This window comes from Gossypium arboreum, chromosome 7, assembly GCF_025698485.1.
Source record: "Gossypium arboreum isolate Shixiya-1 chromosome 7, ASM2569848v2, whole genome shotgun sequence".
NCBI lineage: Eukaryota > Viridiplantae > Streptophyta > Magnoliopsida > Malvales > Malvaceae > Gossypium > Gossypium arboreum.
This window is the reverse complement of record NC_069076.1, coordinates 84,181,072-84,205,766: the sequence shown is the minus strand read 5'-3', so window position 1 is coordinate 84,205,766 and position 24,695 is coordinate 84,181,072. Positions and strand designations below refer to the sequence as shown.

General features: G+C 36.0%; 1 long non-coding RNA gene across 1 annotated transcript; it reads right to left on the bottom strand.

The window, feature by feature from the left end:
* Positions 1–671: 671 nt before the first annotated feature.
* Positions 672–24,695, bottom strand: LOC128295098 (uncharacterized). Its single transcript, XR_008285411.1, has 2 exons — positions 24,537–24,695; positions 672–864 (listed from the first exon to the last, which is right to left on the bottom strand). It is a non-coding gene; the product is annotated as an uncharacterized LOC128295098 (long non-coding RNA).

The following is a 24,695-nucleotide window of genomic DNA, read 5'->3' as shown; positions in this document are numbered from 1 at the left end:
TATCGACGCTACACAGGCATGTGGTCGCCCATGTGGTAGGCCCTGTGCCATAACACGGGTGTATGATCGACGAGGCTAGACCATGTGCGCAAGACACGGCCGTGCAATGGCTAGGTAGGTCGTGTGCAACATACAAACTAGACTGATTTGGGTCGTGTAGGCTACACGGGTATGCAGGCCCATACGGGTAGTCCATTTGGGCGTGTGGGGTTTTGGGCTAGGCCGTGGGATCCATACGGCCAATGTAACACCCCAAACCCGGCCCAGACGTTATGACCGGATTCGACATGCCACATTGAAGCGTTCAAAACATTTTATATTGTTGATCTAGAAAAACTTACTTAGTGTTTTAAAAGATAATTTCATTATAGGTTAAAGTGAATGGAAGCTGTGCACCAGGTAGGAAACTGGAAAAGAGGTGGTGAGTTTATCGGACTGCTTAAGTACCAAGCTCCCGTCGGATCCAATCCTAGACATGCATACCGCCATTGCCACACTTTAACGTCATGGATATTTCTAGGAAACCAATTTGATTAAGTCATTTTTAGGAAAAGTGATTAATTTTGGAAAATACTTTCATTGCGGAAGCTTTGCTTGTTGTCGTGTTATTTTGAAATCAATTGTTGTTTTTGAAAACGCGCCCTAAAGCTATCCAATTTCAACAGTTAAAATAAGTAATACCTATCTTAGTAATACATATTAAAACCATCAAAAATAATTAAGCGGCCTTATTACATTTGAAAACCCAAAACTTCAAACGTAAATAAAAGGATGTCCAGTTCACCAGAAGAAAATCAAACTTTCAGAACGGGTGGCCACTCCGAATTCCCTCACAGCTCCAAGCCCACTATGGTTGGGGATTACCTGCGTGGATGAAAATAAAAAAGGGTGAGTTTGAGGAAACTCAGTGTGTAAGGAAAACCCATTCAAAGCCCAAGTCAGCTCAAGCCTATTGGGCCTAAGCCCATTCAGGTAATAGTGGTACTGGACCAGAGCCCTTTTCAGATTACAATAAACTGGGCCTTATCCCCTTATTCTGATAACAGTATGGCCCATAGACCCATTTCAAAATACATGCAACTTCAATAACATATGCAAGCCCATTTGGGAGACTACTCAACCCACCAACCACTACACTCCACCGTACCACACCCTACACTCCATGTGGGGAATAGCTCAACCCACCCAAATTTAACACTCCACAGCTTGACCTTTTTGCTCGATTATCAAAGAATTGAGGCAAAGCCTCCAAAGATGTGGACAAGCCACTTTTAGTACTTCCTCCATCAATATCCCAATCCCATGCATCAGATAATAACAACATGGCATGCACTAAATAACAACAGTCAAACATGCATTTAGGTTAATTTAACCCTAGGGGTATTTCGATAATTTATCTCCTAAGGGTAAAATTGTAAATTTTCCACTTTTAAAGGTATTTCAGTAATTTATCTATTTTAGGGTTTTTCATGCATATTCCTACCTTTCACGTACTACAGAATCACGTACCGAGGGTTCTTACCGAATTGGGCCTGTTGGCCCATCATTCCAATTTTGGCCCATTAAGCCCAAAAATATCGAGGGCACAGAAATCATGCACTTTGCAGTCCAAATTTTGCAGCTTACCAAAAACATTAATCGATTTACCTCACGAGCATTCGCACACTCGCAAATCTACAAAATCTGGTTTTGGCATTTCGCTTTTCGACTTTTGCCGATCCGACTAAGAAAGAGGGTGTTAGTTACACACTGTTTGCGACGATATCTTGATTTGAGATCCACACACTAACGCCTACAATTGGATTACTAACACATTAATCTAACTATTCAAATACGAACTACGTATTAACCCCTTACAATATTCGGCCAACCACACCTACAGATCATAGCAAGCTTATAAGAAATCAATAAGCAACTCATTAACAAATTTTTGTCAATGTTTACCACATAATCATAATTTCACTGCAAGCTGTCTTCCTGAGCAACAATGACTAAATCATTTATAACTGGAGTTACGAAACTCCAAATCAAGTGCCGTTAATTTTCCCTGAAAATATATCTTCTATCCATAAAATTTTTAGAATTTTTGGTTTGGCCAATCAATACCAGATTTTTCTTAAAGTTTCCCATGTTTCACTATTTGACTAATTTGACCACTCTTCATTACGAATCAAATTTCTCATTGTATAAAATTCAAAATATGTTCTCGTTTATTCCATTTGAAACTAGACTCATTAAGCTTTAATTACATAATTTATGCAGCTTCTAACTCATCTTCCACAATTTATGGTGATTTTCCAAAGTCACGTTACTGTTGCTGTCCCCAGCAGATTTATTACCAAATCACTCTTTCACACCTAACTTGCATGCTTGTTATTTAAACATGTATATCACCAATCAATCATCACATATCTATGATTTTACTTAAGTATAATCTCCATTTCATCATTTTAAAGCACAACATGTTAGCCGATTTTTCCTCTTAGCATCTAAGGCACATGCATGCTCATTTGTTTGGCTCAACTTCACCTATCTTCCATTTTTCATCAAAAGAACATGAAACAACAACCATTCCCTTCATTTTAATTCATGACTAAATGCTCACAACACAACTAAAAACCAAAATATGCTTCAAGAGTTAAGGTAGAATCAAGAAGAACTCATGAACATCAAGATAGAAGCAAACTAGCATGAACTTACCTTCAATTTTCTTCCCCAAGTGACCGAACATTCAAGAGCTTTCTCCTCTCCTTTCTCTTCTCTAACTTTAGGCTATGATGAACAAAGATGGACAAAACTTTGTTCTTTTCACCCCTTTTTTTTTAATAGAATTTCATATTCCATCCATTTAATTCTTTAATACAAAAGACATGAAATTCCCATCATGGAACATTTACCTAACCCCATTATCATGGAACATTTACCTAACCCATTATCATGAAACATTTACCTAACCCATTATCAATTTGTATCAATTTGTACCATAAATTATGGATATCAAGTGCACATTTTGTCTACAACAACATGATGGCCGGCCACTTCATGTAAAATGGGGGGTTTGTCATGCAAATCCTCCTATTTTGCACTCATATTTATTTGGCCACTTCAATTTAGCCTATAGCATTTTCAAACATTTTCACATAGGTTCTATTTCATAATTTCACCCCCTTTTTCTTATGGAACAAAAATTAACTAAAATTGTCGGGTTCTATCTTAAGCTTGGGCCTTCTAGAGGCCCACTAACATAATTAAACCTATACCAACATTCACAGAATTCTCGAAAATTGGGGCGTTACAGCCACGGCCAATTTGGGACGTGTGGGCCACATGGACGTGTGGGCCTACACGGGCAAACCACATGGACGTGTGAGCCCATTTATCTGAAATGATTCCTAGGGTTGCACAGGTCGCCCAAGTCGACCGTGAACCTACAGTAGGGTCGGTAAGCATTACCTAGTTCCTAAATATATGATCTGAGTGTATGTGATGCATGATAAATTATGCATGAGTACTGATATATATATGTATACGTATGAATGATGGTTGCATAAAAGCATGACATATTGTATGTTTGCATTGCATTGGGTTGGGATGATGATATTTGGAGAAGTGTATTGAAAGATTTAAGCCTATTTATCTGGCAGCTCAGCTGCAATATACTGAATATGTGCTGCATTCGGAACTACTTGGAGTGTAGGGATGGTTGGGTGTTGGAAACCCCGTATGGAGTGTAGGGATGGACGAAAATGGTGTGTAGGGGCTGGTGAGTAGGACTCTGTTTCTGATTACTGTTTGAATTACTGATACTATGATGGGCTAAAGCCTTAATGCATATCTGATACTGGACTGAAATGGGCTAAGGCCCAAACTGTTACTAAAATTAAAATAGGCTTAGGCCCAGACTGCATTTACCTGGTTGTTGTGTTTTCTATGGGGATTACACACGGAGTTTACGTAAACTCACCCCTTTCTGTTTTATGTGTAAAGGTAATCGCCAGACTTAGGCATATCAGTGTAGTGGAGGACTCAATAGTGACCACATGACTATTGAACTGTTTAAATTTCATTTAAGGTTTTTACTTCCTATTATTTTTGGGGTATTTTTGATGTAATTTGGATTGTTGCCTTTATTTTGGACTTTAACTATTTACATGGACTTCTAAACTGCAAACCTCAATGAAAACTCGGTTTAATTAGTAATAACGCTTTTTCTTAATGCGAACGGGTTTATTCAAATTTCACGGTTTTAAAAGCTTTCGCTACAAAATATATTTTTAAACGAATCAATTAACGAGAAAAGGGTTTTGAGATGGATGAAAGATAAATAAAGGCTAATAAACGGAAACAGTTTTAACTCGATACAATTGTTTTCAAATCCCAATTCATGTGAAGCCAGATCCGGCCATAACGTCTAGGCTGGGTTTAAGGTGTTACATTATTTATGGTAAATAAACAACTTATTGGGGGTGTCTTGTTGAGCTCGTAGGAATAGTAATTAAACATAATTTTACCTTTTGTGGGTTAAAGGTATTTATGACAAAAAAACAATGTCTTTAATAAATAAACATAATCCTTATGTTTAAAACACTATGAATATGATAAGTAATGCAAATCTTATCATGTTGTTTTAGTGATATTTATGTTAGTTGTTGTTGAAGCACTATTAAATTTTGTTATATTTATGTTAATTGTTGTTGAAACACTATGAATATGATAAGTTTTGCAAACCTTATTAGATTTCTTATTTTTATGGATTGAATTAAACTCTTGAAAACCATATTAAAATGTATATAAAATGCAGAATGTCTACTGAACCAACATCTATTGAGGGTAGTGTTAAACCTCCTAGTCCTACTTCGACAAATTTTGTAGGTAGAGCTTCAAGCTAAACAAAGGGGACTGTTGGGAAAAGATAAGTCATCCCTCCAAGGTAACATCTTCAATATTTAACAATATTAAAAAATATGACATGGGTCAACAAACTTAAGCTCGCAGGATTCTGAAAATATAAAAATTATAAGAAAAGAGATTAAATTGACTAACCAATTAAAACTTAAAAATTTCTAAACCCTTGGCCCGTTCGTTTTCTTCCTTTCCCTATTTGTTTCAAAAGTTGCTGCATTCAAAGAGAAATAAAGCTTCTCTTTCCTTCCACTCTTATTTTATTTCCTAAGTTTAATTAACTATTTTATTATTAATATTATTTTACTTAAAATTTGATTACAAATTCTAATATATTGGAACATGTTACCGTCCACTCAATTAAACCATTGGTTTAATTGTTACAAACGTTCCTTAATCATGTTCGACACTATAATTTAAAAATAATTAAAGTTTTGATATTTTTATGATTTAGTCCTTGTACCATAATTAAGTACTAATTCGATACAATTAATTGACCAAAATTCAATTCACATATAAAATAATCCCGTAAATATTTTTATTAAATATTTAAAAATATCTACAAGCTCAATTTATGAAAATGAAGTCCCGATACCTCATTTTCCAAAACCACTAACTTCCGGTATAACCATTTGTACCTTTATTAACTGATCACTTAATAAAATCTGTCAAATAAAAATCTCATATAATACTAAAATAAATTCGTAAATATTATTAAATAATATTTACAGACTCGACCATCGAATAACGGAGTTTCAAAACCACCATTTTCGACACCACTACCTTTCGGGTCATTAAAGATGAGATGAATTTTCTTGTGTTTAGATCCTAGACAAAAATTGAAATATATTAAATTTGCACTTAGTGAAATGTCTAGTGCTGAAAAAGCTTGTGAAATGATGTAAAAGTTGAAATAAAATTTATATGAATTGTTTGATGAGTGTAAGCCTCCACTTCATAATGCTTGTAGCTAATCGGGTGTGTTTTCTTGTGTTTGTTGCTTGTGTTTAGTTCCTAGAAAAAAATTGAAGTATATTGAATTTGCATTTAATGAAATGTCTAATGCTGAAAAAGCTTATGAAATGATTCAACAGTTGAAAGAAGTTTTACATGAATTGTTTGATAAGTGTAAGCCTCCACTTCATAGTGCTTGTAGCCAATCGAGTGTGGCAGCACATATTTCTCTCGATGAACCACAACAAAAAATGAAAATGCGTATGCAAGCTTTGTATAAAAAACGTGAGTTAGAAAATAGTGGTGAGGACAAAACATCTGAATTAGATAAATATCTAGTTGAGACTAATGTGAATTTTATTGAAGATCTTGATATTTTATTGTGGTGGAAAGTGAATAGCCCTAGATTTCCCACTCTTTTAGATATGGCCAAAGATGTGTTAGCTATACCGGTTTCTACGATTGATTTAGAGTCTGCCTTTAGCACCGAGGGGCATGTGCTTGATCAATTTAGGAGTTCTTTAACTCCTAAAATTGTACAAGCTCTTATGTGTACTCAAGATTGGATTCGGAAATCATCATCAAAAAATGACGTCGAGAAGATTGAAGAAAAAATTCAAGAAATAGACAATATTGAAAATGATATATTTATTTTTAATTTAATAGTTTCAATTTTTTACCACATCACTTCTACATTAACTTATTTAATCATTTCAATGTTTAGACTTTTCTTGGAATGCATCAGAGCCTATTCTAAATTCATGAGCTTTCGTGAATTGAAGGGTATGCTTGCTATCTCATTCTTGTTAACTTACAATTGATTCCTTTGTTTATATTATTTGATTTTTTGAACATATATTACTACCATATGCTCATTTTTGCACATATTTTGTAGGTATAATGCAAATGGAGATCTTTTGAAGAGAAGAAATGGGTGCAAATAGAGAATATTAAAGACTATTACATTTTAATTATATGCTAATATCAAGACTTATGTAGTGTTTTTAATTATGTAGTGTTTCAAGACTTATAATTTGGTTAATTCGATTAATTGATCTAATGAAAATTACCAATTTATTTTTTTTGATATGTTTTATACTTTTTTAACCAAAAACAAAAACATATAAATTTTAGTTAACCGAAATATTTTAGTTCAGTTAAATTTTTTTGAAAAAATTTCAATTCGATTAACGGTTAAAGGATTAAAAGGTTCGATTAATTCGATTAATACTAGTTTAGTTTGGTTGACCGTTTGAACATCCCTAGCTGCTGCAGACATAACATGGCTCGAGTCGTTGTTGAGTGAGCTTTGTTTGGATTCAAAAGGCAAGTCTGTTATTTGGTGTGATAATTCAAGTGCTATATTCTTCATTCGAAATTCAAACATGTTGAGCTTGATTTTTTTTTTTTTTCTTCGTGAAAAGGTTGTTGATGAGAAATTAGCCTTGGGTGAAGTTCTCGCACATGATTAGGTTGCTGTTATACTTACCAAATCGTTGTCATCAACATTTTTTCTCTATTGCGGAACAAGCTAAGAGTCACAAAACATGGATGATGGGTGAATAGTAGAATAACTGAAGTTGGTTGTGAGTATAGTTAAAGTCGTTAATTAGTTAACAACAGTTGTGCAAAGCAAATCTTTGTATAAATTCACATCAGTGTTCATCTATGAAAGCAAGTAATTCTCTCTATTCATAAATGAAGAGTCAGAAATATTTTCTTCATTTGTTTACTGTTATGTTCTATCAATGTGTCATCCACATCAACCACCTCATCGACTGAGATGGCATGCCATATAGGATAAAAATATTGGCAGTTAGTTGACTGACAGTTTCCATCAATTCTGGTTATATTTGAAATTTTTTTCAATGTTGTGAGTGAAATTGAAACAAAAAAAAAATTACGGTTGAAGTGAAAAATCCCTGAATTATTAAGAATGATTTTTATAATTATGCCTTTTTTCTAACGTTGAGAAGATTTTATTTTAACTCATTTGAATAAAAATGCCACAAAAATCTTAGTTCTTTCCTTTGAAGTATATTATTTGATAATAATTAGAATAGATGTCTCGATTCATTAATGTAGTATTTAGTAGGATGAAAAGTGATCACTTTCTTAAGAATTTAACCAGTTGAAAAGTGATTCCAACTGTCAAAACCATTTTTTAAAGGTCGATTTTTTATTTTAAAACAAAAAAATAGGAGTTGCCACTAATCCTTTTTATGCGGTGTGATTGAGTCACCTCGTAATTTGATCATTTTAATAAATGGTTTGATTTACTAAAACAAAGATTTTTTTGGTCTACAAAATTCAGGAAACGGGTTCGGGAGTCAGTTACGTACGAGGAAGAACTAGCACCCTCGTAATGCCCAAAATTGGTACCTAATTGATTACTTCATGTCTTAGTGTCAAAAGTTGAAAACTTCGGAAGAGTTTAAAATATGATGCCTTCTTGTATTAATGTTAATTTTACTTAAAAAAATTCTTAAATAAATCGAAAAGTATATTAAAGACCCTCTCATCTCGAGGCAACAAAATGTCACATCCCGTAAGTTAGGATATGACACTTCAAATTCTTGAGAATGAGTTTGCCTTTATTTTTTATTTGAAATCTCACATGTTTTAATTTTAAAAGAAAATTCGGTTATTTAGACCCAACGAGAAAAAATCGAAACCCCGTAAGTTAGGGCACGACTTTCTCGATTTTTCAAGTACAAAACAATGCCTTATTTTGAAAACTTTCCTTTTTTGGATAATATCAAACGTAATATTTAAATGATGTATATTTCTCTTATTCGGGATATAATATAAAATGACCTATTATGGATAAATACGTTTAAACGTGATTTTTGACGTGATTTTAACGAAATGAGATGATATGGTGATGTAGAAAATGAAGATAATATATGAATGAAATGTTGCATTAATAAATACAATAATAAATATACTAATAAAAACAATTTACGAGAATCACATAATATACGCTATTTTAACATTAATATGAGCAATCAAAGATAAATAAAATAAATAATAATCATGATAATAAAAATAAAGTATGCACATAAAAGGACAATGTCAATTTAAAAATAATAAAGACAAAGAAATAAATAAATACATAAATAAATATAAGGAAAATAGTTTATAAAATATTGAAAATAAAGAACCAAATTAAAATATAAATAAAATTAAAGGTACAATTTGTAATAAAATATATAAATAATAATAGATAAAATAATAATAATGAGAAAAAAAGGAAAAAAACATAAAAAGAAAAAAAAAGAAAAACAAATAAATGTATAAATATAAAGAAATAAATAAATACAAAGAAAAATAAAGTATCAAAGATCGAAAGTAAGGGACTAAATTAGAATCTAAGCAAAAAGTTAAAGTAAAAATCGTAATAAAATAACAAATTAACAATAAAATGGGTTAAAGGATTAAAACCGAATGCGCGAAGGAAGGACAAGGACCAATTAGGCAATAATCCCCTTGTCCATATGCACACCGTTTTGCAGAGGATTGAAATGAAATAATGCTAGAATTACAGGGTCAAATTAAAAGGCAAAATAAGGAACAAAATTAAATTGAAAATGGGCGAAAAAGCGGAAGGACCAATCGCGTAAATATCCCTTTGAGGGAAAAACATGCGAATCCTAGCTTAAAATCTGGTCGGGTTTCGGGTCTCAAGCAAAACGGTGATGTTTTGGCCACTGGTGCTTAAGTCCAAAACGGTGTCGTATTAACCCTTATATAAATAGCAAAAGTAAAAAAAAAAAAAAAACACTTCAGCCCTTATTTTTGTCAAAAATTCTGAGAATTCTCTCAGACTCTCTCTTACTCTACTTTTCAACTCTTCAAACCTCGATTTGGGGTTATTTTTTTAAAAAAAGGTTAAAATCGCAAAAAAGAAACGTAAAACCCTTTGGTTTTAGGGTTTTTGAAAAGGAGTCACCTTTAATCGGAGGTGACGGCCTGAGCCATTCAAGGCGACAGAACGCAAACCGTAAGGTACCCTTTTTTTAACTTTTCCTTTTTATTTTGTGTTTTATTTATAAAATAAATTCGTAAGAAAATGAAAAAAAAAAAAGGAAAAAAAGTCACCTTTGAAATTTGAGTTCTGTTTTTTTGATTAATCTTGTATATCTAAAAGAATACATGGTGGATCTGGCTTTTATAGCCTAATAATACATTAGATTTTGATTTTTCTATCTATTTTCAATGTTTCTACTATTTCTACTGCGCTATTTCTTTGCTGTTGCTATCCATTTTTGTTCTTTTTGTAGGTATCGGTGTGCGGTCAACATAGAGAAAAGAGGGGTTGCCTTTTCCGTTTTGGTACAATGGTGCCCGTGGCGTCAGACCTTGGGACGAGGTGCCTCGGACGACATAAGAGGAGCGGCAGCTAGGGTTTTTAGTTTTACTGAAAATAGATTAGGTTGTCAGTCATTTGGGCTTTAGGATTTTGTATTATTTGGGTTTGTAAATTTTAGGCTTTCAGGTATTGTAAATAGACTTTGGATTTTAATGGATTTATTATTTTTTTTTGGTTTGTTTTTTTTTTTGTTTGTAGTGGGTCGGGCAGAATTGGCCTGTTATAGCTGCCCCTCTTTGCTCATTGTCGTGTAAGGGAATGGAGCAAAGACTTTAAAAATGACCAATTTTGCCTGGTCTTGCCAAATCTCGACTTCTTTGAATGTCTCTCTTCTTCAAGTAGTCTTATTCCAACCCACTGCAACTTTAGGGGTGTAGGAAATGTAATTTCAACCTACTCCACTGCAACTTCAGGGAGATAAGATTAGTATCTTTAATCTGATCCACTGCAACTTCAGGAAGATAAGATTTGTAGCTTGTAGCTATAGTTTATTCCACTGTAACTTCAGGGAGATAAGACTTGTTATATTCAATCTACTCAACTGCAACTTCAGGGGGATAAGATTTGTGGCTTTAATATGCTTCACTACAACTTCAGGGAGATAAGATTCACAATGATGACTTCAATCCATCTTACTGCAACTTCAGAGGTATAGGACTTGCCGCTTCAATCTACTCCACTGCAACTTCAGAGAGATAAATATGCTTCACTACAACTTCAGGGAGATAAGATTCATAATGATGACTTCAATCCATCCTACTGCAATTTCAGAGGTTCAATCTACTCCACTGCAACTTTAGAGAGATAAGATTTCTAGCTTCAATCTACTCTACTGCAACTTCAGAGAGATAAGATTTGCTATTTTCGATCTACTCCATTGCAACTTCAAGAGATAAGATCTATAGCTTCAATCTGCTCCACTGCAACTTCAGAGAGATAAGATTTGCTATATTTGATCTATTCCATTGCAACTTCAAGGAGAAAAGATCTGTAACTTGTAGCTTTAATCTACTCCACTGCAACTTCAGGGAGATAAGATTTGCCACGATAACTTCAATCCGTCCTACTGCAACTTTTGGGGTATAGGATTTGTGGTTTCTCTGATTTGTTACACCGTTATCTGGGAACATGACCTGTAGAATCCATTTCATGGGCCTATATTTATGCCAAGTGATTAGGATGTTATGATTAGAATGAATCAAATGCTCCTAACTAGATGTGTATGAATGATATTTGCATGAATGCAGAATGTTATTTTTCGAAAATGATTCCATTTTAATGCTTAGGTTTACTGACGAATTACCCTACCTTCTTGTTCAACTGGTATCTTTGACAGAAAACTCAAAGAATTAATCATAATTTAGACTATTCGTTCCCAAAAATTTCCAACTTTTAGATTTTGTTAGTTCTGACTGGTGGTCCTGTTTCAGGTCTTTGTACTATTTAGAGAACCTTTTAGAGCAATATGCAGAACTCCTTTTACTTGAATATTATTAGTCCATTAATCGTTATTTCAATGTAAAAATACTTGAAAAAGATTGTAACAATGGATAAGATTAAAATTTATTAGGAGCAAAGCTCGAAATAGATTGATCAACATAGCAAATTTGCTAAAATACAAAAGAAATAAGATGAAAATAGGTGCCCCAGATAACGTAATATGAGCTTCATCGTACAAACTTCTCGAGGACCATTTTAAACTAGATATGTGTTTTAGGAGATCTAGAGTACTTTGTTGATGCCCCAAGATGTAGCATCCCTCTTTCTTTTTAATTCGTATAGGACAAGACCTCTATATGGCCCACGTTCGATCAAAATTTGATTTTGAATAACCCTTTTCTGGGTTTTTAACTCAAAATCCTTTTGGTCTCAAGGCGCGCCCTTTGCGGTTTTCACCTTGGTCTTAAGCTCGCATCATTCGCTTTTGGTATATCTGACCATGACAAATGGCTTTCAACCTTTTTTCTTCAATCAAGTTTAGTTGATCATATCGGGATTGGATCCGTTCTGCTTCATCCAACTTCAATTCTGCCAAAACTCAGAAAGAAGGAATCTCAACTTCAATGGGTAAAATCGCCTCCATTCCATAAACCAAAGACAAAGGAATTGCCCTAGTTGAGGTCCTGATAGATGTTCGGTAAGCATAGAGGGCAAATGGTAACTTCTCATGCCAATTTTTATAAGTCTCAGTCATTTTCCCCACGATCTTTTTAATGTTCTTATTGGCTGCCTCCACCGCACCATTCATTTTTGGCCAATATGGTGATGAGTTGTGGTGTTTAATCTTGGACTAACTGCAGACTTCTGATATTGTGCTGTTGTTCAAATTTAGTGCATTGTCAGATATAATTCTTTCTGGCATTCCATACCGGCATATGATCTCTTTCTTCAAGAATTTGCTAACTGCCGACTTCGTGACATTGGTGTAAGAAGTGGCCTCTACCCACTTAGTGAAGTAATCGATGACCACAAAGATGGGTCGATGCCCATTGAAAGCTTTTGGCGATATTGACCCAATGACATCCATGCCCTACATAGAGAAAGGCTAGGGAGAAGTCATAACATGAAGAGGTGAATGAGGTACATGAATTTTATATCCATAAATTTGACACTTATGTCATTTGTTGGCATAACTAATGCAATCTCCTTCTATGGTGGACCAATAATACCCAAATATCATGATTTGCCTTGCCATTGTAAAACCATTGGCATGTGTTCCGTAGACACCCTCGTGGACTTCTTCCAAGATTTTTTGAGCCTCGACAACGTCTACACATTTTAGTAGCACCTGATCCTTTCTTCTTTTATACAGGATCTCCCTATCTAAGACATATTTACTGGCCAGTCTTCTCAACATCTTTTTATCATTCTCAGTTGCTTGGTCAGGGCACTCACGATTCTTCATATATCACAATATATCGTGGTACCAAAGGTGATCATCCTTTTTTTCTTCTTCTTCTTCGATGTTGTAACAATGAGCCAGGATCTCATAAATACTCATCTGGATAGGTTTTACATTCTTTTGTTTGTTCACTTTGACCATCGAAGCCAAGGTAGCCACAGCGTCAGCCATCTGATTTTCATCTCTTGGAAGGTAGAGAAGGTGATGTCATCAAATTCTTTAATTAATTCAAGAACCAACCTTCGATAATCGATCAACTTGGGATCTCTTGTCTCCCATTATCCCTTGAGATCACTAGCACAGAATCCCCATATACCTCTAGCACTTTGATTTTGGGTTCTATGGCTGCACGGATACTCATGATGCATGCTTCGTATTATGCCATATTATTCGTGCAATCAAAATCCAATTTACTAGTAAAAGGATAATGATCTCCGTTTTGGGATACCAGGACTGCCACAATTTCGTTACCCATAGCATTTGAGGCTCCGTCGAAGTTTAGCTTCCAAGGATGACCTTCTTGAGAGTCTTCTTCAGTGGTTGCCACATACATTAGATCTTCATTCGGGAAATCAAAGTTCAAAGGTTCATAATCTTCTAGAGCTCTACTGGCCAGAAAATTTGCTATAGTGCTTCCTTTTATAGCCTTCTGATTTAAATAGACTATCAAATTCGGAAAGCAGAATTTGCCACCGGGCCATTCTTACATTCAAAGCAGTCGACTCCATCATGTACTTTAGAGGGTTTAGTTTTGAGATGAGCCAAGTTGTGTGGTACAACATGTTCTGTCTCAGTTTTTGGGTTGTCCAGATCAAGGCGCAACACAACTTCTCGATTGGGTAATATCTTGTCTCACATTCAGTGAATTTTTTACTGAGATAGTATAGCGTTCTTTTTTTGCTTCCTAACTTATCATGTTGACTAAGCATGCATCCCATGGAATTCTTGAATACTGTCAAGTACAGTATCAGCGACTTATCTGGGCTGAGAGGCGTCAACACTGGGGCATTAGACAGGTAATGTTTAATCTTGTCAAAAGTTTTCTGACATTCCTCATCCCATACACCTAGATTGTGTTTCTTAAGGAGATGGAATATGGGGTCGCATTTCTCGATTAATTGTGAAGTGAACCTAGCGATGTAATTTAATCTCCTTAAGAAACCCTGAATTTCTTTTTGAGTACGCAGTGGAGGCAAGTCTTGTATAGCCTTGACTTTGTCTGGGTCAATCTCTATCCCTATTTTACTGATTACAAATCCTAGCAATTTACCTGACCTAGCCCTAAAGGTACATTTTACTGGATTAAGCTTTAACTGAAATTTTCTCAACCTCAAGAACAATTTCCTTAGGACTTGTATATGCTCCTTTTCTATTCGGGACTTTGTAATCATATTGTTAACATAAACCTCAATTTCTTTGTGCATCATATTATGAAACAAAGTTACAATGGCTCTTTGTTACGTTACTTTCGCATTTTTCAGTCCAAATGGCATCACTTTATAGCAAAATATTCCCTACATGGTCACGAATGTGGTCTTCTCCATGTCTTTAGGATGCATTTTTATCTGGTTGTATCCCGAGAAACTGTCCATAAAAGAGAACAGTGAGTAACCTTTCGTGTTGTCCACTAAGGTATCGATATGTGGCAATGGGAAATTGTCTTTCGAGCTGACTTTGTTCAAATCCCTTTAGTCTGCGCACATTCGTACTTTCCTATCTTTTTTAGGGACGGGGACGATATTAGCTACCCATTTTGAGTATTTAACCACTTGGAAGAAACTAGCATCTAATTACTTCTTGACCTCTCTTTTATTTTTAGTAAAACGTTGGGCCTTATCTTTTAGAGCTTCTGTTGAACTGGCTCATACTCTTTCTTTATAGGGAGCCGGTGTAACACAATATTTGTACTTAACCCAGGCATGTCTTGATATGACCATGCGAAGACATCCTTAAATTCTTTGAGTAACTCAATGAGGTCTCGTTTTGTTTCTACGGTGATACGAGTTCCATTCTTCACCTCTTTCTCTTCTCTTAAGTTCACAATTTCTACTGATTCTTTATAAGGTAGGATTTGTTTCTCATTTTGTTCTACCATTCTTAACTAATCAGGAGATAGGTCAAAGTCTCGATCATCTTCAAAATCCTGAGAATCCTCCATACACATATCTTGCTCAAAAGGAGACTCTGATTTAGTAGCAGCGTCGCTCATCTCATTGATATCTAGAGACCTATTATAGGGATAAAAAAAATACAAAGGAAAAAAAATCTAAGAATAATTATTTGTATGTTATGATTATGAATGAAATGGAAATAATAAAAGAATATTTGCTCAAGATGATATGTAAAGATACATTTTATTGAAATAAAGATGTTGGACATAAGCCTATTTCAAAAAAGGATTCTTATTGCTCCTAGGCTTAGAGCAATAAGCGTGTTTTGAACATTACTCTAAATTTGCTTTAAAAATAACAAGAATCTCTTCCACAGTCTAATTGTTCAGAACACTTTTAGGTACATAGGGGTAGATGCCTGATAAATTCTCCCCCAATTCCTTTTTCGGATATGGCGTTGATGTTCAGATTTCCAAACATTTCTTCTGCAATTTCTTTTCTTAGCATCTTCCGTTTAGGGTGAATAGTTCCTCCTACCACGAAAGTTCTAGATATATGGGGAAAGGTCATCGGTTCCCACTTGACCTCTTCCCCACTCAGTCGCGCTTTTCTCCTTTCTTGTTTCTTCTTCAGCTCTCTCTTCTTTTGCCTCACATCCGACTTTTATCCTAAGCCAAAGCAGTGTCGTTTTTCCATTAGCATGGGTGCTTCGACCTTCCCTTAGAGGTATTTCCCAAGACCCCTTCCAGGCAAGGCTACTTTCCCAACCATCAGCTGTAGACCCATCCTCGTAGTTTTGGATATTTTGAGTATCGGGACCTTGTTTCCTTCAACAATGAAAGTTACATTCAGAAATTCCAAATATTGAAAGGAACATTCTATTGCTTCATCGTCTGCCCCTGTATGGCGCTTCACTAGTTACAGATGCAATAATGTCTTCTTCCGCGTTTATTATTATCAATTGACCCTCAGTTACCAACTTTAGCTTTTGGTGCAGTGATGACGACACTGCCCTAGTTGAGTGAATCTAAGGCTTCCCCAACAAGCAATTATAATAAGGTTTGATGTCCATTACCAAGAAATCTACCTTATACGTGTTTGGACTAATTAAAAGGGGTATCTTAATCCTTCCGATCACCCTCCTTTCCGTACCATCGAATGCTCTCACTATGTTTTGACATGTCTTCATCTGAGAGCTATCCACTGGTAAATTGTTTAGCATGGATAGAGGTAAGACGTTTAGTGCAGAGCCATTGTCTATTAGCACCCCTGGCAGTGTATATCCTTTATAGCGGGTGGTGATGTGCAGAGCCTTTGTAGATCCCATGCCCCCTGGTAGTATTTCGTCGTCATTAAAAAAGATAAAGTTGTCATTACTTATATTGTTAACTAGGCGGTCTAGCTTGTTTACAGAGATATCTTTAGCGACATAAGTTTCATTTAGCGCCTTCATCAACGTGCTACGATGAGTATCTGAGCTGAAGAGCAAAGCTAGTACTAATATGCGAGCCAGTTGTTTATGTAGTTGTTCTACAACGCTGTACTCGCCATGCTTTAAAATTTTCAAGAATTCCCTAGCCTTGTTCTCTGTTACTGACTCATTAACTGGTGATTCAAGCCTAACCGTCTTTTCCTTCTTATACTCAACTACTGGGGTCTTTCCTTTAATGGGCTCAGTTTTTGTATTTGCAGGGTCATAACGCCTCCAACTGCTTGTGTAGAAACCCACATCTTGGTTCTCTTCTCCCGGGATTGTCATGTTGCAGTTATAATTACAGGGAACCCTCTTGTTGTCATTGTAGGGAAAGATTACATGTTTCTGAATTATGACCCTTGATGCGATTTGGACTCCAGCTTCAGTGCTTCTTGGTTGTGAAATGATAACCACTAGGTGGTTGACTTTATAGACCTTTTTTTGTTGACCTTTCTTATGAGGCACACACATCTTCTCTTACCGAGCCTTTGGCATATTCAAAGAATTCCAGCTCTTTATTATCCATCAGATTTTGTACTAGGCCTCAGAATTCAATGAACTCTTGGATCTCATGACTTTCTTCAGCATGGAACTCACAGTAGGTCTTCATCCTTTTGGGTCTTTCCTCTGAATCCTGTTTGATTAATCCTCTATTTACCATTTTTTTCCGAACCCATTTCAGTGGGGTTTTCAATTTCGCTACATTTATCTTGGTTCTCTTCCCTCTATTCTCAATTATCGCATTTAGCCCTTTATTAGAATAATTGGGTAATAAATTTCCTGCTACATTAGGTCTCGATGGATCATCGAACTTCACAATTCCCATCTTGATGAACCTTTCAATTAACTTTGTAAAAGCGGTGCAGTGATTCCCACGTGGTACTCGCATTGAGAATTCGCGTCGTACCATCTGGGTAATGGAGGTTGCATAGGTTTTAAGTAGAAAGAGGATACTATATGTGCATCAAACAGACTCTGATACAGCTCCCTATATGTTATCGGGATGGGTGTGAACTGGAGCCTTTCTGTATGTGGCCTTGGGTTGGATTCTTACCTTGGGGGGCCCTGATAACTAGTAGTTACTGTCCTTGGTGGGGCTACAGTGATTGGTTTTGAATAACCCTTGTTATATGTGCCTCCATTATTCACCTCATTTTCCTTCTTCCTTGGGGTTGATCTTTTGGCGCTTTCTCCCGCGTCTATCTTACCACTTCTTATTGCGTTTTTAATCATTTTACCAGACATTACTATATCCGAGAAGCTCTTAGTAGCCCTTCCCAACATATGGTTGATGAATGGGGATTTTAAAGTATTGATGAAAAGCATTGTGGTTTCTTTTTCCAGAAGAGGTGGCTAAACTTGTTGTCACCTCTCTCCATCTTTGGGCATATTGCTTGAAGTTCTCACTTTGCTTCTTCTCCATATTCTACAACATGATTCTTTCAGATATCATGTCTGTCACATGACTATATTGCTTCATAAAAGCTTGTGCTAAGTCTTTCTATGAATTGATTTTGGCATGACTCAGTTGGTTGTACCATTTGGTTGCTGACCCGATTAGACTGTCTTTGAAGCAATGAATTAATAATTGGTCATTATTAATGTATCCTGTCATCCTTCAACAGAACATCGTGATGTGAGCTTCATGGCAACTAGTCCCATTATACTTTTCAAACTCTAGAGTTTTGAACTTTAGAGGGAGCACTAGATTTGGGACTAAACTCAAGTCCTTAGCTTCAATTCCGCAATGATAATCAGCGTTTTCCATTGCTATAAATTTTTCTTCTAACCATCTGCACCGATCTTCAAGTTACTTTGGCAGTTCCACTTTTGCTTTTTCCATTTCTGCCATATCATTTAGATCAGGAACAACAAGATTGGTTGGATTATCACTCGGATTAGAGGCTGAACCCGTTGGGTAGTTTGTCGGTGTCGAAATATCGGTTTGATACTATTGGGGTTTGATAGTAACGGCTACCCTTTGTGGGTACACATCTGGTTGTGCCTGGGCGTTTATCAGGGTAAAACCCGAGGGGTAAATAGGGTCTTCATTATCGTCTCCTGAGTTGACCACAGTGTTCTTCCCTTTTTCAAGTCCTCCAGCCAGCAACTGCTTCAATTGGCTTATCATACTTTTTTGGGATTCCTGTATTTGATCCCTCATCTCCTGTTGAACTTTTGCTAATTGTTCTTGCAGCTACGTTTGCAACTGATCTTGCATGTCTTTTTGAATCCGTTCTAGTCTTTTTAGTCTTTGATCTTTTACTTTGGTTTTGGTGCGAGTACAGTAGCGATATTCGGTTGGTTGGCTCTTTTTGGTTTTCGGGTTAATTGTCATAATTTCGATTAATTAGGGTCTTTTTGTGAAATTTAATGCATATGATGCAATGTAATGAAAATGCATGGAATAAATGCAAAAAGAGGTATTGACTCTGATTCAATTCTATTAGAATAACTTTACTAGAAAATAAATTTCTTTACATAAAACAAATTATATATACGGCTGTGCCCTAATACTCAAAGCCTTAACTTTCCTAAGAAGCCAAGCTAACTCTCGACCCCGATCTGATTCTAATTCGTATTACAGGCTTAGCACATCAGCCTGAATTGCTAAGGTTTGCAAATGATCGACCACCTCTCGTACTTGAGCTATGGCTTCACCCATGGTATGCTCTCTATCCCTGAATTGACCTTGAGAATAATAGAGTTGCTCTTTCCAATGTTTATTGTTTGCTTCAAAGAGTTCAACTAGGAGTTCACAATTTTGTAATACGGTCTCGAGCCCTTCTATCTTTCCTTTTAGCTCTTCAATCTCTTTTAGGCTCGCTTTCAACTCAACTGCGGAGTTGCGACTATGATACTGATGAAGTGACTTTTCTAGTTATGCTACCCGGGCTTTTAATTCGATCTTTCACTTTGACTTTCTGACAAACTCCTTTCTAAAGCCTCTTTTCGAGCCTGAGCATCTTGGAACTTCCTTTCCTATCGATCAAATTTAATATTTTCTTCTTTAATCTCTTTCCACCATTGTTTTGATGTCTTTCCTAGCTTAGTAGTCCTCATTGACAAGCGTAACTTTTTATAATCCATTTTTAGACTGTCCAAGTCTTCTTCAGCCTTGTCCTTTCCTTTTCTTAATCTCTCAGCTTTTAACTTTTAGACATCAACATCTAATCCTAGTTGCATCTTTTCCTCCTCCAATTGTTCTATCTTTTTTCCTAGCTCCAAATTCCACTTTTCAAAATCTTACTTAATGATCTCTAGCTCAGATGGGATCACTTGCAGGTGTTCTTCTATCGGTCAAGTGTTTTCCTCATTTGGCACAGGGATGTTGTCATTGATTCTTTTACCCTACCACCAATCATATTCGGGGGTCGTCAAGGGACTCGCAGCAAATCTTTTCATCTTGCGGGTTTGGTTCCAAGCATTAGATATTTCTCAAACCTTTTTTTTATAGTTATCACTCTTGTATAAAAACTCACGTTAAGCCAACCCTTGCGTTGCTAGTATGATCTGCCTCGATTTATACTACCTCAATACAAGTAGAAGAACATATCCAACAGCTCCCTATATCCCAAGTAGAGGTACCTAGTCGAAGTCTCCACACCGGTACAAAATATCATCAGGGATCATCCAAGGAGCCCTCCATTCAACATCTTCGTCTTGGAGATTTTAGAGAATCGCCATTTATTTTTCTTCTGAAATATTGTCTCGCCTCAGTGTAGCCACTAATTCTTTCAATGGAGAGTAGTTCTCAGAGAATACTTGATAAGAAACTTTTTTTACCTTTCAAAAGTGGCTATGAAACCATGTTAATAAGAGTTGCGTACATCCGATGAACCTACCTTCACTCGCTCTCCAGTCAAAGATCTAAAAGTTTTGGCCAAGATTGCAGGGACGGTGGTGACCCTTTTTATCAAGTCGGTCAAACAAATCTGAAACTGCCTCATCTACGTGCCTTAGTGCTTTGGGAAAGATTACCAACCCGTAGATACTCAAGGCGAAGATATCGACTCTTTTCTTTGTGTTCGGATGCGCCAAAATCAAATCTCACAAACTTTTCCAAGAGATACATTTACTATCCCCTTTTTGCTTAATCCAGGCCGTGACCCATTGCTCACTCATCCTCGTGATGCTCATTAGCTTTTTTAAGAAAGTCGGGACATTGGTGGCTCTAGAGTAAGCTTTGTCGACTTGAATCTTCGGGAATCGAAGCAAAGTTTTATACTCCTCTATAATAGGTACCAAATCTACCTTCCCAAAGGTAAAACAACTGTAGGCGGGATTCTAAAATTGATCCAGAGCTCGAAACAAGTGCTTGTCCACTTTGATATCGAGTAGGTAAGGCAAATCACCATAATTACAGTAAAATAGCTGCTTGATTTCATCTTCCCATCAGTCCCATATTTCTTTCAACTCTTGGAGGCTATTCTGAGTCACACTGATACGAGTGAAATCCCACAATTCTGACACATACCCATTCGTTAGGCTATCACCCTTCTCTAATTGCGTTTTCTCGGACCATATTCGGACAGCCGCATTATCTTCCACTTTATCAAGAAATCCATTCTTCATGGCAAGCTCTCTATTTAGTAATTGAATGTGAATCAACACCTTTTTTATAATGAAAATGCCATGCAATCATAGTCAAAACAAAACAAGTCAGTACATTGCATACCAACCTAGAATTTAAAGCAAACAAGAAATAATAAATAGAGCACCTTTTCGAGTGACTACTACGGTTTGGTATGGTTCTATCTAGGGTAGGCTTTTAGGGCTCATTATATGCGGTCCGGTTCTAAATAAGGGTACTAGAACCGGTAGATTCTTCGATCCTCATCCATTATAGGCTTATACGGACCGAGTTCATTTCAAGAGAATACATTTCCCTATGACTATACGGAGATGAAAATCTCATAAAGACATAGGTACGGGTGTACCCTGAAAGCGATCCATTATCCTATACCAATGTGAAGACCTCACGAAGGAATAGTTTCTCACTCCCACTTAAAAGGGTATAACCGACCGGTTATGAGATGCAATATGCCAAAATATATCCAAAGACTCGAACCAATAAAGAAAATATATCAAAATGATGCAGACCATAAAAATGAAATGCAACGAAAGGATCGTAAATTTAAACCAAATTATCAATTTTCAACAAAAATACAAGAAATAATCAACTCGTGGCTTGACTCATTTATATGTTCCCCAGTAGAGTCGCCAAGTTGTCGAAACCATTATTTTGAAGGTCGACTTTTTATTTTAAAACAAAAAATTGGAGTCGCCACCAATCCTTTTTATGAGGTGTGATCGGGTCACCTTGAAATTTGATTGTTTTAATAAACGGTTTGATTTACTAAAATAATGTAGCACCCCAAACCCGGCCCAGAAGTTATGGCCAGATCCGGCATGCCACATCAAAAACGTTCAAAAAAAAATTTCCATTCTAAGTCCAGAAAATCGTACTTGATGTTCAAAAGATTAATTCATTAAGGATTAAAGTGAATGGAAGTGTGCACCGGTAGGAAACCGGAAAAGAGATGGTGAGTCCATCGGATCGCTAATACCAAGCTCCTTCGGATCCAATCCTGACACGATACCGCCATTGCCACACCTTAACGTCATGGATATTTCTAGGAAACCGATTTGATTAAGTCATTTTAGGAAAAGTGATTAATTTTGGAAAATACTTTCATTGTGGAAGCTTTGCTTGTTGTCGAGTTATTTTGAAATCAATTGTTGTTTTTGAAAACGCGCCTAAAGCTATCCAATTTCAACAGTTAAAATAAGTAATACCTATCTTAGTAATACATATTAAAACCATCAAAAATAATTAAGCGGCCTTATTACATTTAAAACCCAAAACTTCAAACGTAAATAAAAGGATGTCCAATGCACGGAGGAAAATCAAACTTTCGAACTGGTGGCCACTTCAATTCCCTCTGACTCCAAGCCCACTATGGTTGGGGATTTCTGCGTGGATGAAAATAAAAGGGTGAGTTTGGGGAAAACTCGTGTGTAAGGAAAACCCATTTAAAGCCCAAGTCACTCAAGCCCATTGGGCCTCGGCCCATTCGTGTAATCAGTGATATTGGGCGAGCCCTTTTCAGATTATAATAAAGCGGGCCTTAGCCCCTTATTGAGATAATAATGATGGCCCATATGCCCATTTCAAAATACATGCAACATCAAGAACATATGCAAGCCCATTTGGGAGACTACTCAACCCACCAAACACTACACTCCACCCGTACCACCCATACACTCCATGTGGGAATAGCTCAACCCACCCAAATTTAACACTCACTGATTGCAGCTTTGCTCAGATTATCGAAGAATTGAGGCAAAGCCTCCAAGATCGTGGACAAGCCACTTTCGTACTTCCTCCGTCAATATCCCGGTCCATGCATCGATAATAACAACATGGTATGCAATAAATAACAACAGTCAAACATGCATTTAGGTCAATTTAACCCTAGGGGTATTTCGGTAATTTATCTCCTAGGGGTAAAACTGTAAATTTTTCACTTTTAAAGGTATTTCAATAATTTATCTATTTTAGGGGTTTTCATGCATATTCCTACCTTTCACGTACTAACAGAATCACTACCGAGGGTTCTTACCGAATTGGGCCCATTGGCCTATCATTCCAATTTTGGCCCATTAAGTCCAAAAATATCGAGGGCACGGAAATCATGCATTTTGCAGTCCAAATTTTTCAGCTTACCAAAAACATTAATCGATTTACCTCACGAGCATTCGCACACTCACAAATCTACAAAATACAGGTTTACGGCATTTCGGCTTTTCGACTTTTGCCGATCCAGACTAAGAAAGAGGGTGTTAGTTACACACCTGTTTGCGACGATATGCTGATGAGATCCACACACACGAACTGCCTACAATTGGATTACTAACACGTTAATCTAACTATTCAAACACGAACTACATATTAACCTCATACCATATTCGGCCAACCACACCTACAGATCATAGTAAACTTATAAGAAATCAATAAGCAACTCATTAACAAATTTTTGTCAATGTTTACCACATAATCATAATTTCACTGCAAGCTGTCTTCCTGAGCAACAGTCACTAAATTATTTATAACTGGAGCTACGAAACTCCAAATCAAGTTCCGTTAATTTTCCCTGAAAATAGAATCATATATCTTCTATCCATAAAATTTTCAGAAGTTTTGGTTTAGCCAATCAATACCAGATTTTTCTCAAAGTTTCCCATGTTTCACTGTTTGACTAATCTGACCACTCTTCATTACGAATCAAATTTCTCATTGTACAGAATTCAAAATATGTTCTTGTTTATTTCATTAGAAACTAGACTCAATAAGCTTTAATTACATAATTTATTCAGCTTCTAATTCATCTCCCACAATTTATGGTGATTTTCCAAAGTCATGTTACTGCTGCTGTCCCAAGCAGATTTATTACCAAATCACTCTTTCATACACCTATCTTGCATGCATGTTATTTAAACATGTATATCACCAATCAATCATCACATATCTATGATTTTTACTTAAGCATAATCTCCATTTCATCATTTTAAAGCACAACATGTTCGCCGATTTTTCCCTTTAGTATCTAAGGCACATGCATGCTCATTTGTTTGGCTCAACTTCACATATCTTCCATTTTTCATCAAAAGAATATGAAACAACAACCATTTCCTTCATTTTAATTCATGACCAAATGCTCACAACACAACCAAAAATCAAAATATACTTCAAGAGTTAAGGTAGAATCAAGAAGAACTCATGAACCTCAAAATAAAAGCAAGGTACCAAGAACTTACCTTCAATTTTCCTCCTCCTAATGACCGAATACTCAAGAGCTTTCTCCTCTCCTTTCTCTTCTCTAACTTTCAGCTATGATGAACAAAGATGGACAAAACTTTGTTCTTTTCACCCCTTTTTCTTTTAATAAAACTTCATATTTCATCCATTTAATTCTT